This window comes from Lissotriton helveticus, chromosome 4_1 (genome assembly GCF_964261635.1).
Source record: "Lissotriton helveticus chromosome 4_1, aLisHel1.1, whole genome shotgun sequence".
Taxonomy (NCBI): domain Eukaryota; kingdom Metazoa; phylum Chordata; class Amphibia; order Caudata; family Salamandridae; genus Lissotriton; species Lissotriton helveticus.
The window spans coordinates 1,933,161,206-1,933,173,243 of NC_136063.1; the positions used below are offsets into that span (position 1 = coordinate 1,933,161,206).

Here is a 12,038-nt window from a genome sequence, read left to right on the forward strand (position 1 = left end):
AAATCGTATTTACCGATTCATAAATACCGAATTTTACCGATTCGGTATTTATGAATCGGTAAATATGAAGGAGGGAGATTTAGGAAGATTCGGTAATTGAATTACCGAATCTGTAAAAATCGGTATTTACCGAATCGGTAAATACCGATTCGGTATTGCCCATTGATTTCTATGGGCCTTGAAGCCCATAGGAATCAATGGGCAATACCGAATCGGTATTTACCGATTCGGTAAATACCGATTTCAGCAAGGGTGCAGAGGGTGTCACTTTGACACCCTCTAGCACCCCAGATACAGGCATGTGTGCCATGTGGCACACAGACATGCCCTAAGGGCATGTCTGTCTGTCACATGGGCATAGGTGTGCATGCACACATGTGCAAGCACACCTGGATTCGGTATTTTACCACCCAATTGGATTGGGTGGTAAAATACCGAATCTGTAAGGCCTTTGGGACTCAGAAGAGTCTCACCTACATCAGGAAGTTACCGAATCAGTAAAAATACCGATTCGGTATTTTACCGATTCGGTAAATTTACCGATTCTGTAATTTTACCGAATCGGTAAAATAGGGCCCCTACATCAAAAATATCCATTTACCGGTCGGTAACGGCCGAAATCGGCCGTTACCGGTCGGTAAATGGCCACCTACATCGGGCCCTTTATTACTGTAGAATAATGAACCATAAAGGCACAAGTGATCTTGGCAGAACCACTTACCACAACCTGTGTACTGTCATTAATGCCACTCTTGTGTACCTGGTCATTCTAATAGCAAAGGTCAGTCACAGTTGATTAATATCTGGAGCATATATTTTCCACCTAGATTGTATCAGTGAAATACCTATACTGTTTGAGTTCATGTTATGCTTTCTATAACAGGCAAGAGTTTGGCCTGATTGTCAAAAGATATATCAAACGCTATGTGTTCAGTATGAAGCGCCAAGGGAGGCCATGCTGGACGCTGTGTGCTTGTACATACGGTTTGATAGTAATGTGGGAGAAAGAATATGTGTATGTGATATCATAATTGGGTTGTGACTGAGATGAGAAAGGAATGTCTGAACCTCTATGCTTCCCTCCATTCTCTCTGAATGTTTGAAGTGAATGAGAATGCCAGTGGTGATTGGACACTGGTCCAGAGTATTGGTCAATCTTGGGGTTTGCTTGACATTTTTTTTTTTTTTGCAGAGTTTTATATAGCGCGAACTAGACCCGAATCAGGTATCAGAGCGCTTTACATATTTTCTTATATCTTTTCATCATATGCTGCGGTTGAGAAAGAATAAAAGGTAAGACAAAAGCTAGCTATTCAATGAGGTAGTTACTTTGGAGAGGTGGGATATCCTATCTCTAGAGGACAAATGCACTCTATATTTCACCAAGTCTTGGCGTGTCCCTTTTTTAAAGATATGCATCTTGTCTGAAAGATAGGGATACATTTATCATGTAAATTATTCCATAGTAAAGGAAAAGGGCAAGCACGTGGAGCACTACTTTTCTGTGTGGGTGGGCCGAGTTATTTATTAAAATAAACTTTAGTGGTGTATGGAATCCTGCATGCAGTTTATAATTTAAGGTTGAAGTAGAGTTCCTTGGAAAGCTCTCCTGAACATCATTTACATCAACAAAGAGACACTAATAAAGCAGCAATTTACTAGCATTAGTCGCAAAGCAAGTGGTAGCACCACATCCTAGCCTACAGTCCAATGGAGCGCAGACTCCCTCGTCATCCAAGCGGGGCACTGCCCTCTTTCCTGTCCAGTGGTAGCATCACCTAGTTTAAACTAACCTGGGGCAAAGAAAAAAGACTATCCTCAAACATGGCATACTTCTGGAATGATGTTATGATTTATCAGAGTCATATCTTATCAAAAATCTTAATAGGGATTCTGCTCTGTAGTTTATAAAGATTAGCATATATACAAGAAATAATGTATTCTTGCTCAAATTAGTCTATTTGAAATCTATGATAATGAGGGGCGTGGTCTTGCTGCAAATAGAGTGAGACGCACGCCTTTGAAGCTCAAGGCCGCCGCCGCAATCATCAGCAATACAATGGTGCTAAAAGTGCTCCCTATGCAGGGCTTGAGGCATGCTGGTTGTGATGAACGGAGGAGGTTCTGGCTGGGTGAGATGAGCGGCCTGGTACTAGAAGGAGCACCCGCCATCTTAGCTGTACGGACCCAGCGTATTTGCACCCGTTCCCCCTGGTAGCGCTCGGGGGCGGCGGAGGAACTCCACAGTTCATGGGAGGTCTGAACGAGACTCGACGGGGATCAAACACCGCCAGGCTTCGGCCATCCCTGCCCAGGCTCTACACCACAAGGTACCGTAAGGGACACCCGCCATTTTAGATACCTGGACTTTGCGAGTCTGCTTTGGAGTCTCCTGAAGGAGCGGTGGTGAGGTCCCGCACGATGCAACTATCACGTAGCCCGGAGAAAGCCTGACAGTACGGACTCGTTAGCTGGCCAGCTGGGGTCCTGAGGAGGAGGAACTGACGCTGGCGGTCAGGAGCACGCCTGCCATTGTGCAGCCTGGGGTAATTGCGGACCTCGTCTGAACCTTGTTAAACAGCCACCAGCAGTGGGGCCCAGGACTACGGACTCTACACAGGTACGGGGGCAGGGGGTGCCGTCTCTTGAAAAGAAAAAAAAATAGCACACACCGACCGCCGCGATGACGATCAGAAAAGGGTGGAGAGGGAAGAAATCGCGGGAACGCCCACGAATCTGGTCCGGCCATGACGGACAGATCTCTGTTCCAATGGCTAGCCTCCATTTATGGAGCTAGCCAATGGAACAGAGGGCGGATTCCCAAGCCACATACTATTCTCATTAGGTTTTCGCCTTCGCGAAAAGCTGCGTGCGCAGCTTTCACTTAGGCGAAACCTAATAAAGGGCAGTAAAGACGTTTTTCACAGATCTTTAGGGTCCTGCAACAAAACTAACAACGATGGGGAGAATTTTCAGGTGAATTTTCCCACACCGATGGATTCAAAGAGAGCGGTGTACTGCGCTAAAGCCATAAACTGGAAAGTATTTGATGGGGGGGGTCGGGGGTGGGTAATGTCCGGGTGCTAGTAGGTGAGGTATGGGGAGAGGATTATTTTGAGTATTTGGAAGAAGGCGAAATTGAGGTTGATGGGGAACATTTTAAATCAGCACAAGAGTTATCTTAGTTTCAGGGGCGAATACTCAAAACATCTCTAGAGATTATTTTTCACATGATTAAAAAAACGAAGGGTTTCATGGCAAGATATTCGCATGACATCAAAACTGGGAGAAGAAGAAAAGACAGTCATACGAGGCGGACGCTTCTATTGGAACAGATGAGGTTCAGAAGGGGACTAATAAAAAATAGCTATGTGTTGACAAAAATGTGGAAACCAAACAAAGAAATTAAAATTAACATTCTTCTAAGATTACAGCTAAGCAGGTGGTTAAAGAAGGTCAGACTAATGATGCTAAGGATAATGTTGATAAAAGCCCTGAAAAGGTTAACAAAATTGAAAGTGAAAAAACAGGTTCATTGAGTTTAAAACATGTACCGTACATGGGGCTATCAATTCCTTCAGGTTCGCATTTAAATAAGGCTACCAAAGAAAACATTTGGAAAGGAGAATTTGTAGACGTTTTCAAACTTCTTCATAGAGAAATACAGTCAAAAGAAGGTACAAGAGAAGTGTTGGAATTGGCAAAGAGGCCAAGGGTACCAACTAATATTGATTTATGGACATCAGCTTTCATTATTTTTGCTAGTGTGTATTGCGAAAAGTTCCCAGACAGATCAGTGGCGATATTCAAATATTTAGGCACAAAAAGGAAAGCTTATTCTGAATTCGGAGGGTACGCTTGGCTCCAGTACGATGAGGAGTTCCGAGCTAGACTACTTTTAATTCCTGAAAAACATGGGGGGAGGTAGATAAGGAACTCTGGGTTCAATGGATGTACCCTCAGAGGCCTCCACCTTCTATGCACACCGCAAGTGGCCTGGCGGTTCCTATTTGGCCTTTTCAGAGCTGCCCCACCTCGGGAGGGGTGGGGAATTGGAATAAATCTCAAACATTCATGTCCGGTGCCTGCTGGAACATTAACAGGGGCTACGGTCAGAAAAACCCTTGCAAATATAAACATGAGTGCTCCAGGTGTGGTGGTAAACATGCCATTTTGCAATGCTTTGGAGATCAGTCCAGTTGGGGAGGTTTTAACCAGAACATATGGAGAGGCTATGCATTTTGTTGTATTCCTTTGTATGTTTACCTAACCTAGCAACAGTTGTCCAGCAGCCTCAAGCTTCCACTATTGGAATCCGGCTTGTGGAATCCAGTAGTGAGAGGCCGATTTTGCAGAGGAGGCAGCTGCTGGGGGTTGCTCAACTATCTCCTAATAAACCTTCATTATAAACCTTCATGGATGTCCTGTCCTCAAAACATTTCAACCTGGGAACAAGGGCTTTCACACCAATTAATGTGGAGGCTTTCTGCCACGGTTAAAATTTTACCCCAAGACAAACGAAGCAACAATGTTAGAATGGGGGTTCAGAGAGGGGTTTAGGCTAGGTTATCAAGGGCCTAGATGCCGCAGATTCGCTAGAAATTAAAAAATATGTAAACAAATTCCCTCAACTTGTGAGAAAGAAGCTAGTGACGGAAGTGAAAGAAGAGAGGATGGCAGGCCCTTTTGATTCATGGCCATTATAAGACCTCATTGTTTCTCCCGTAGGCGTAATTCCCAAGAAAACCGAAGGGGAATTTAGAATGAAACAACACTTATCATGGCCTCAAGGTCTCTATATCAATGATTTTATTGCCAAGAAGATACCATGGTCAAATTTGCTTCAGTTGACACAGATTTGGTCATGATAAGAAAAATGGGTGCCAACACTGAATTTGCAAAATGCGACATCAAATCCGCCTTTTGGCTATTACCTGTGCACCCATCAGACTTCTCTTTGCTGGGTATCTATTTTGAAGGAAACTTTTTCGTGGCTAAAGCGCCCCCCGTTGTTTGCGCAATTTCTTGCAAATTATTTGAGCCTTTGAGCACTTTTTTTTTTACAGTGGTGATTTTCATTCTGAACTGGACACACGGACGTGACACATTATCTAGATTACTTTTTATTTATGGGAACTGGGGGCTCCCAACAGTGTGAAAAGGCATTAAGAGAATTCGAATTGGTGGCGAAAGATTTGGGGGTGTCACTAGCAGAAGAAAAAAACATAGGTCCTAATTGTTGCTTAACACATCTGGGCATTGAGATAAATGCAGTAAAAATGGAAGCAAGACTTCTGAACAATAAAATACTGGAGATGACAAGAAAGAAAAAAAGTCTTATAAATTGACACTGTCTGAGGTTCAATGCTTATTGGCTCATCTAAATTTCGCTTGCCGATTAGTGAGGGCGGGTAGAACCTTTTGTAGATGCCTTGGTTTTTCCATGTCATGTCAGGCTGCCCCATCACAGAATCAGGATATCTGCTAGCATGAGAGCTGACTTCGAAGTGTGGTTAATGTTCTTAAGAGCATTTAATGGCATCACAATCTGGTCATTAGACGAATATTTTGTGTGGCAGATGCAACTATTTTAAGACGCTTCTGGCGCAAACGGATTTGGTCTGTTTGGTGCGCGGAATAGTGGCCAGCTGAATGGGTTTCAGAAAAGAAAAGCATCGCATTTCTTGATTTTTTTCAATTAATTGATGCTTTGGCAGTTTGGGGGAAGAATCTAGTGAACAGGACAGTGTTGTGTCATATAGATACTAGAACAGTAGTAGATTTGATAAATGGTCAGAGGGCCAAAGACAAACAATTATTGAAGCTTTTACAAAGATTCATGTTGGGCTGCTTAATGTTTAACATAGTGTTCAAGGTAAAACACATACCTAGAGTTGAAAATAACATTGCAGATGCGCTATCTCGTTTTCAGTGGCAGAGATTCCGTGGTTTGAAGCCCGGAGCAGATCTGCAGAAGACTCAGGTGCCCAACGAGGTATGGGATTTAGCAAACTGAAAGCTCAGCAACTTATTTAGAACTCCTTGGCAAAAAGCACCAAATTGACCTACAGTAGAGCATGGTTAGAATTCCCATATTCAGGCGCCTTAAGAAACGTAGTGATGACATAATTAAATTCATTATGATCAACGTAGAAAAGAATATTTCTGCAACAACAGTAACAGGGAAATTAACAACAGGTGTGTCCTTTTAAGGGAAGTTCTTTTTGGGGCTACGAACCATCAGCGGGGGGAAATGGGTAGGAGAATACTCCAAGGTTGGGCAAAAATAAAAAAGAGAGGACAATTTAAACGAGAGCCAATCTCTTTGAATATCGTTTATTCAAGCTATGCATAATCTGTCTCTTTTTTGGCGCTTTCAGAATATTTAAATTGTTAGGAAAAGCAAAAAATTAAGACCTCAACGTTGAAAGTGTTTCTCTTGTTAAAAATTCTATAGGTATTTTTATCAAAAGTTCCACAACAGATCAAGTTGATATGGGTTCCAAAATAATTTTGCAAAGAATAAAAGCTTGGTTAGAATTTCTAGAGGTGGGAGGCGCTGATTTTCAATTTGTATTTAGGCATCAAGATGGCTCCCCTCTCAAGGCTCCCCAATTGCTGTCAATTCTGAGAAAGACTCTAAATAATTTAGGTGAAAACCTGTTCAACTTTGGTATCCACTCCTTTAGAATTGGTGCGGCTTCAGAAGCCGCTAGGTGGGGGTTTTCACTCAGCGATGTAAAGAAACTGGGGCATTGGTTTTCAGACTGTTGCCTAAGATACATTAGAGATCTTAAATACTGAAGTACATGACCAAGCATATTAATTGTTTTTTCTTTTCAGGTTTGGCAGCGGGTTTCACACTGTTGCAAAGGCACGTATGGATAGTTGGGCGTTCATTCGTTAAGTGGGCTGCAAAGCAAGCAGAGAAGAGACATTTTGGGAAAAATTGAGTTTTCATTCAGATGAGGTTTCTGTTGTTTGCTTGGGGAAAAGTGGCATGAAGTGGGGTCAGTTAATGCCTTTGATGAGTGAAATGTCTTCTAAGAATAAATCTGAAGTTATATTGATTCGCCTGGGGGAAAATGATTTGGTGCAGATATCGGGTCTGGAGTTGCTCATAGAAAGAAGGGCTGATTTGGAATTATTGGCAAAAATATGGGCCAACTCAAAACAGCATCTTGACAGCGCTGATGCCATGCAGAGTCTGGAGGGGGCGTAGAGATTCACTGCAGTAGAACAAGCGAGGAGTAAAGTGAACAGGGAATTACACCGCTTTTGTTCAATTAATGAATTTTATTGGTTAGCCCATAGTGATATTACAAAAGAGGACTATAAATGTTTTTGTCACGATGGGCTGCATCTGTCTTTTATTGGCAACGAGATTTACCTTCTGAATATAAAAGAAATGATTACAAAAATCTTGCAATTAAAAGCATGGTATTAACGATAAGCTGTTGGGCGACAGCTTTATTATTATATTTGTAGTCAACTTCTCCTATCTCCCCCCCTCCCACCACCTCTTTTCCATCCTCTCATTCGTTCCTCCCCCCCACCATCACTCCTTCACTAAGCAAACAAAATTTGTCATGGTTCAAAGATCTTTACCTGGTAATTGCCTTATTAGGCAAAAGTTGTGAATAACTTATCTATCTAAAATGAATAAAGTATTTCATCTGTTTGGCGACAGTGGGTGTTTTTATATAACAAAAAACTGTCAGAACACAAAATTTTGTTTTTCAAGCGTAAGGGGAAATAGGAAAAACTTCTGAGTCAGGGTTTTTCCTGGTGGCAGAATTGGAGGAGATCAAGACAGTCAGGAAGGGTTGGGAGCATTCTGAATAGCATTGGACGGAGGGAAACAGGGGAGTGAGGAATAAGGCAAGAGGTAGGCAGGAGACGTAGATAGGGGTTGGGGAGGATAATTAGTCAGAACAATGTTGGGGAAGTTTGTTGTGGGGAATTGTTTACGGGCTGAGGGTGATAGAATTGAATATGTATTAGTGAGGCCTGATTTGCATATATGTATTAAATGAAAATGCTTACCTGTCCAATAAAGCAGCCTTTACCCCATTTTGGCCTGAGGATGTGCTTATCGCCCAAAAATCTTCAGCCCCTTGCTCTTGAATAACTTTCCAAATTTGTGATTTCAAAATTGCTAAATTTGATTAGTGGTTTAAAGAGACACAAGGTTCACTTAGCCACTGCAGGCAGAGTGCACTGCAGAGATTGTAAAAAGTAAAGTCCACATTTGTAAAGCGCACAATCACCCGTAAGGGTCTCTAGGCGCTGGGGGCCGTCGGGAAGATTAAGCGAGCTATTGCCCAGAGTCACATGGTGCTGGGCTAACCTGCCGCCGGAGCCGGGGTTCGAACCGTGGTCCCCAGATTCCAGCGTCAGTTGCCCTGGCCGCGGCGCCACACCTCTCCCAGCTTCCTACAGCCTCACGCATCATTAAACTGCCTCACACAGACAGCGTTATGTCACGGAGAGGAGAGAGGGAGACATCGGTGGGAAGGAGAAGAGAAAACAGATAGCTGAGGAGCAAGAAAGGAGAGCTAGCGAAGCACACTGCTATAAGGAATAAGAGAGGGAGAAATAATGGAGAAAATCAAGAGTTCAGATAGGCTAGAACGAAAGAATAGAAAACAGTGAATGAAGGAGGCTTGGAAGTGAAGTAAAGAAATTAAGTCAAAGGGAAACAGCAGTGGATGGCAAAGTGAAGGATGGACAAAGGAAGGAGAGATTGTATCCCTAATTTCAGGATTGTACCAACAAGAGAACGCATAGGGCCTTCCCTGCACCATCTTAGTTCAACAGTGTATAGGCCTGCATTAAAGGTGAGCGGTAAAGCATAATTCTGATTTCTTAAGGAATTCGTAAACCTCACAGAGAATCCACTGATGGAGTTTCTTCCCCATTAAGAAGGTATGGTGAAGAAAATGGTACTGCAGATTCTTCTCCGGTTTTAGCACTTTATTAAGAACAAGCATTTGCAAAGCAATAGGTCTCGCATTTCAAGAAATTGAGCTATTGCCATTGTAAATGACAATGGGCCAGATGTATCAAATGGTTTTTCCCTTTCTTTGACTATGGGAAAATGTGTTGATACATATGGCCCAATGTCTTTTATTTATGTGTTTTGAAAACCTGCAAGCAGAGACTAAACAAGCATTTTGTGCTTATAGTCCTTGCTTATGAGCAGCAAGGCTGGTAGTAAAAGAGGTGCAGTTACTGCCAGACTTGCTTCTCAAAAGCAACAACTATAAGTACAAAGTACAAATACAATTAGTTGCTTTGAAGTGTGACATAATAATTATTATATTAATTCCAGATTAGGTTAGACTCTATGTGGAGCTGATGAAGGGAAATTTATTGAAGGTCTAATATAAATGGGATGTGGATGGTGCAGTACATCAAGCTGCGCCTAGAGGTCCCTAGTGAGCATCACAAACTTTGAAGATATGGTAAAACTACCCTAACCATAATGCATTGCATGCAAGACAGTACCACAAGTACATTCAAATAGCTATGTCCATATATACAATTAGTAGCTTTGAAATGCGACAAAATAAGTGTTATATTAATTCCAGATTAGGTTGTACTTTACGTGGAGCTGATGAAGGGAAATTTATAGAAGGTCTAATATAAATGAAATGTGGTAGGTGCATTACAGCAAGCTGTGTCTAGATGTCCCTAGTGAGCAAGGCACCCACACTGCTGGTCTTTGGTCCTGCAAAACGAGACCCTGCCAGAGCTCCAGTACTTCGCCCAACTGTGGCCTTTGCAGTCCCCCACGGCCAGTGCCATCACGAGAATGATCTTCTATTTCATCTGGAGCTCATAGATGGACAGGGTGAAGAGGGGGTTCAAGACCCATGACAAGGGAGGCAAGGGAGTGACAGACATCTCCACCATCCTGAGGGGAATCTTCGTGTGCCACTGCGTGAGGAGCACCCGGAGGACCAGAGAGGAGAGCCATGAAGGCTTTCTGATGACACGTTTCTTCCTGTGCCAACCTGGAGGCGCCTCAGATGGGCAGAGTGGATGAGCACCGTTATGTACAACTGGGAGACCCCGTGGTTCTACAAGGAAGTGGAGATGTTTGTGAAGGAGTTTGGGCTGGAGGCTGCTGCCTACGCCACATGGACCCCGAAGATTGTCCAACGCCAGATACGAGCAAAGGACATCAGCGAACCGATCGGCGCCCTCCCCTCTGCCACAGCGGACCACCTGTGGGGAAACATCGCATCCAAGAGCCTGACCAACCAGCACAAAGACATTGCCTGGATGGTCGTCCAAGGAGAACTTCCCGTTAAAGCCTTCATGCACGCAAGAGGACTCAATCGATACAAGTCCTGCCCAAGAGAGTGCATCACGGACGAGACGACATACCATATCTTCGGGGAGTGTGCGTACACACAGGACCTGCTGAAGGCCATAGGCACAGAGCTAAGGGCCTGGATACCTATGCCCTGCAACACCGCGGACTCGGTGATATATGGTTTGTTCACAGGGACACATGCACTGAATGACCTCCAGAACTGCTAGAGGCTCCTGTGCTGTTTTAAAGATTTTTTTCTGTTTTCCAGAAACCGCCTGGTAGTAGAGAAGAAGGAGATATCGACCCTGGTGTTTTTTTGCTGCTGTGGACCGGCGCTGCACTTTCTTCTGCCGGTCCGAATGTTTCTCTAAGGTCGGCTGACACATGGCACCTGCCTAACCTCACAAAGACGCCCCCGGTTTGCAGGTTCGGCCGTCTCATGGCTTCTGCCCGTCGCTGGTGCTGGGGGTGGTACACATAACACACATAACAAATGGCAGCGTTATCATGGTTTCCAGACCAGCTTTTCGGGCTGCGGTGTTCAATGCTGCTGGAGAATCCCTGTCTGTCTGGTGTATTTTCTTGGGCTGCCATTAGTGATTTTATGGCCCTTTCGGTGGTGGCTGGGCTTTCTCCTAGGGCTGTTTTCACCCAGCTTCCGGGCTTTTCTTGCAGCTGCAGTGGGGCTGCATTTTGGCCTCCTCCTGTTACTGGGCCTAGGTTGGATCCTACCTCTAACAGGCCGGGTTTTTTTCTCCTCTTTTTTTGTTGTTGCAATTTTTGCTGCCCCCTCCACTGGGTTATTATGGGCCCTTGTCTTGTTGGACGGTGGCTTGCTCTTGATGGGGACATTTCTGCGCCATGAGTGGAGTTATCTCGTCAACCTGCCGGCTTTGGCAGGGATTTCTTTCCAGTGCAGTGCTGGTAGCAGTTTGTGTTTTTCTCACTGCTCCTCCCATTGGGACTGTTGTTTGCTACTGGGTCACTGGGGACCTAGTAATTCCAATTTTAGACTCTTCCTTTGAACGTTAGGAGTTTGAATTGTGGTGTTTTTCATTGTTGGCCTTCTACATCATGGCGGTTATGTTAGATTTCCCCCGTTAGCTGGGGTGCTTTGGCCCTTATGGGCTATTTATACAGGGCACAGGTTTGTCCATATTTTCATGTTTGGGTCTTTTATTTATGTTTTGGCTGCCGGTTTCCTGCCCCTTCCATTGTGCGATTAGGGGCCTGTTCTGTGGACAGGTGGCTTTCTCCTGGAGCACTCCTGGTGCTGGTTTTCCACTCCTCTGCTGGGCTGGGGAGCTGGGTTATCAGTATGCACTTTTCTCTGACTCTGGGAGGTCACATTGAGTCTTTCGAGTGTGCAGTCTAGTGGCCACTTCATTCTTGTCCTTCTTGCTTGCCAGTGAGGCACATGGTGGGTCTAGCTCCCGCTCTGTTGCTGGGCAACATGGGGGTGCCGGCTTGCCAGGTTATTTGGATACGTGCGGTCCTTTCACTTCAGTTCTTTTGGGAGACGTGGTGGGGAACCGCGCGTCTATATGTCCACATGCTGTGTTCTCCACGGGAGGCAGAAGGGGGCTCACCGCGTAATAGCTTTTCCTAGAGATTCGTGCTTCTGGGAGGGGGGATCCTCACTTGTTCTGGAACTGCTGTAGAGTATGTTTAACGCAGCTGGTGGATTCTGCTTTTGCAGCTGTCAAAGGAGCTT

At 44.4% G+C, this 12,038-nt stretch overlaps 1 protein-coding gene across 3 annotated transcripts in view; it reads right to left on the minus strand.

The window, feature by feature from the left end:
* ARHGEF6 (Rac/Cdc42 guanine nucleotide exchange factor 6) overlaps positions 1-12,038 on the minus strand; it is a 1,071,863-nt gene that overhangs the window by 551,601 nt on the left and 508,224 nt on the right. The gene's annotated exons all lie outside the window — the stretch shown is intronic.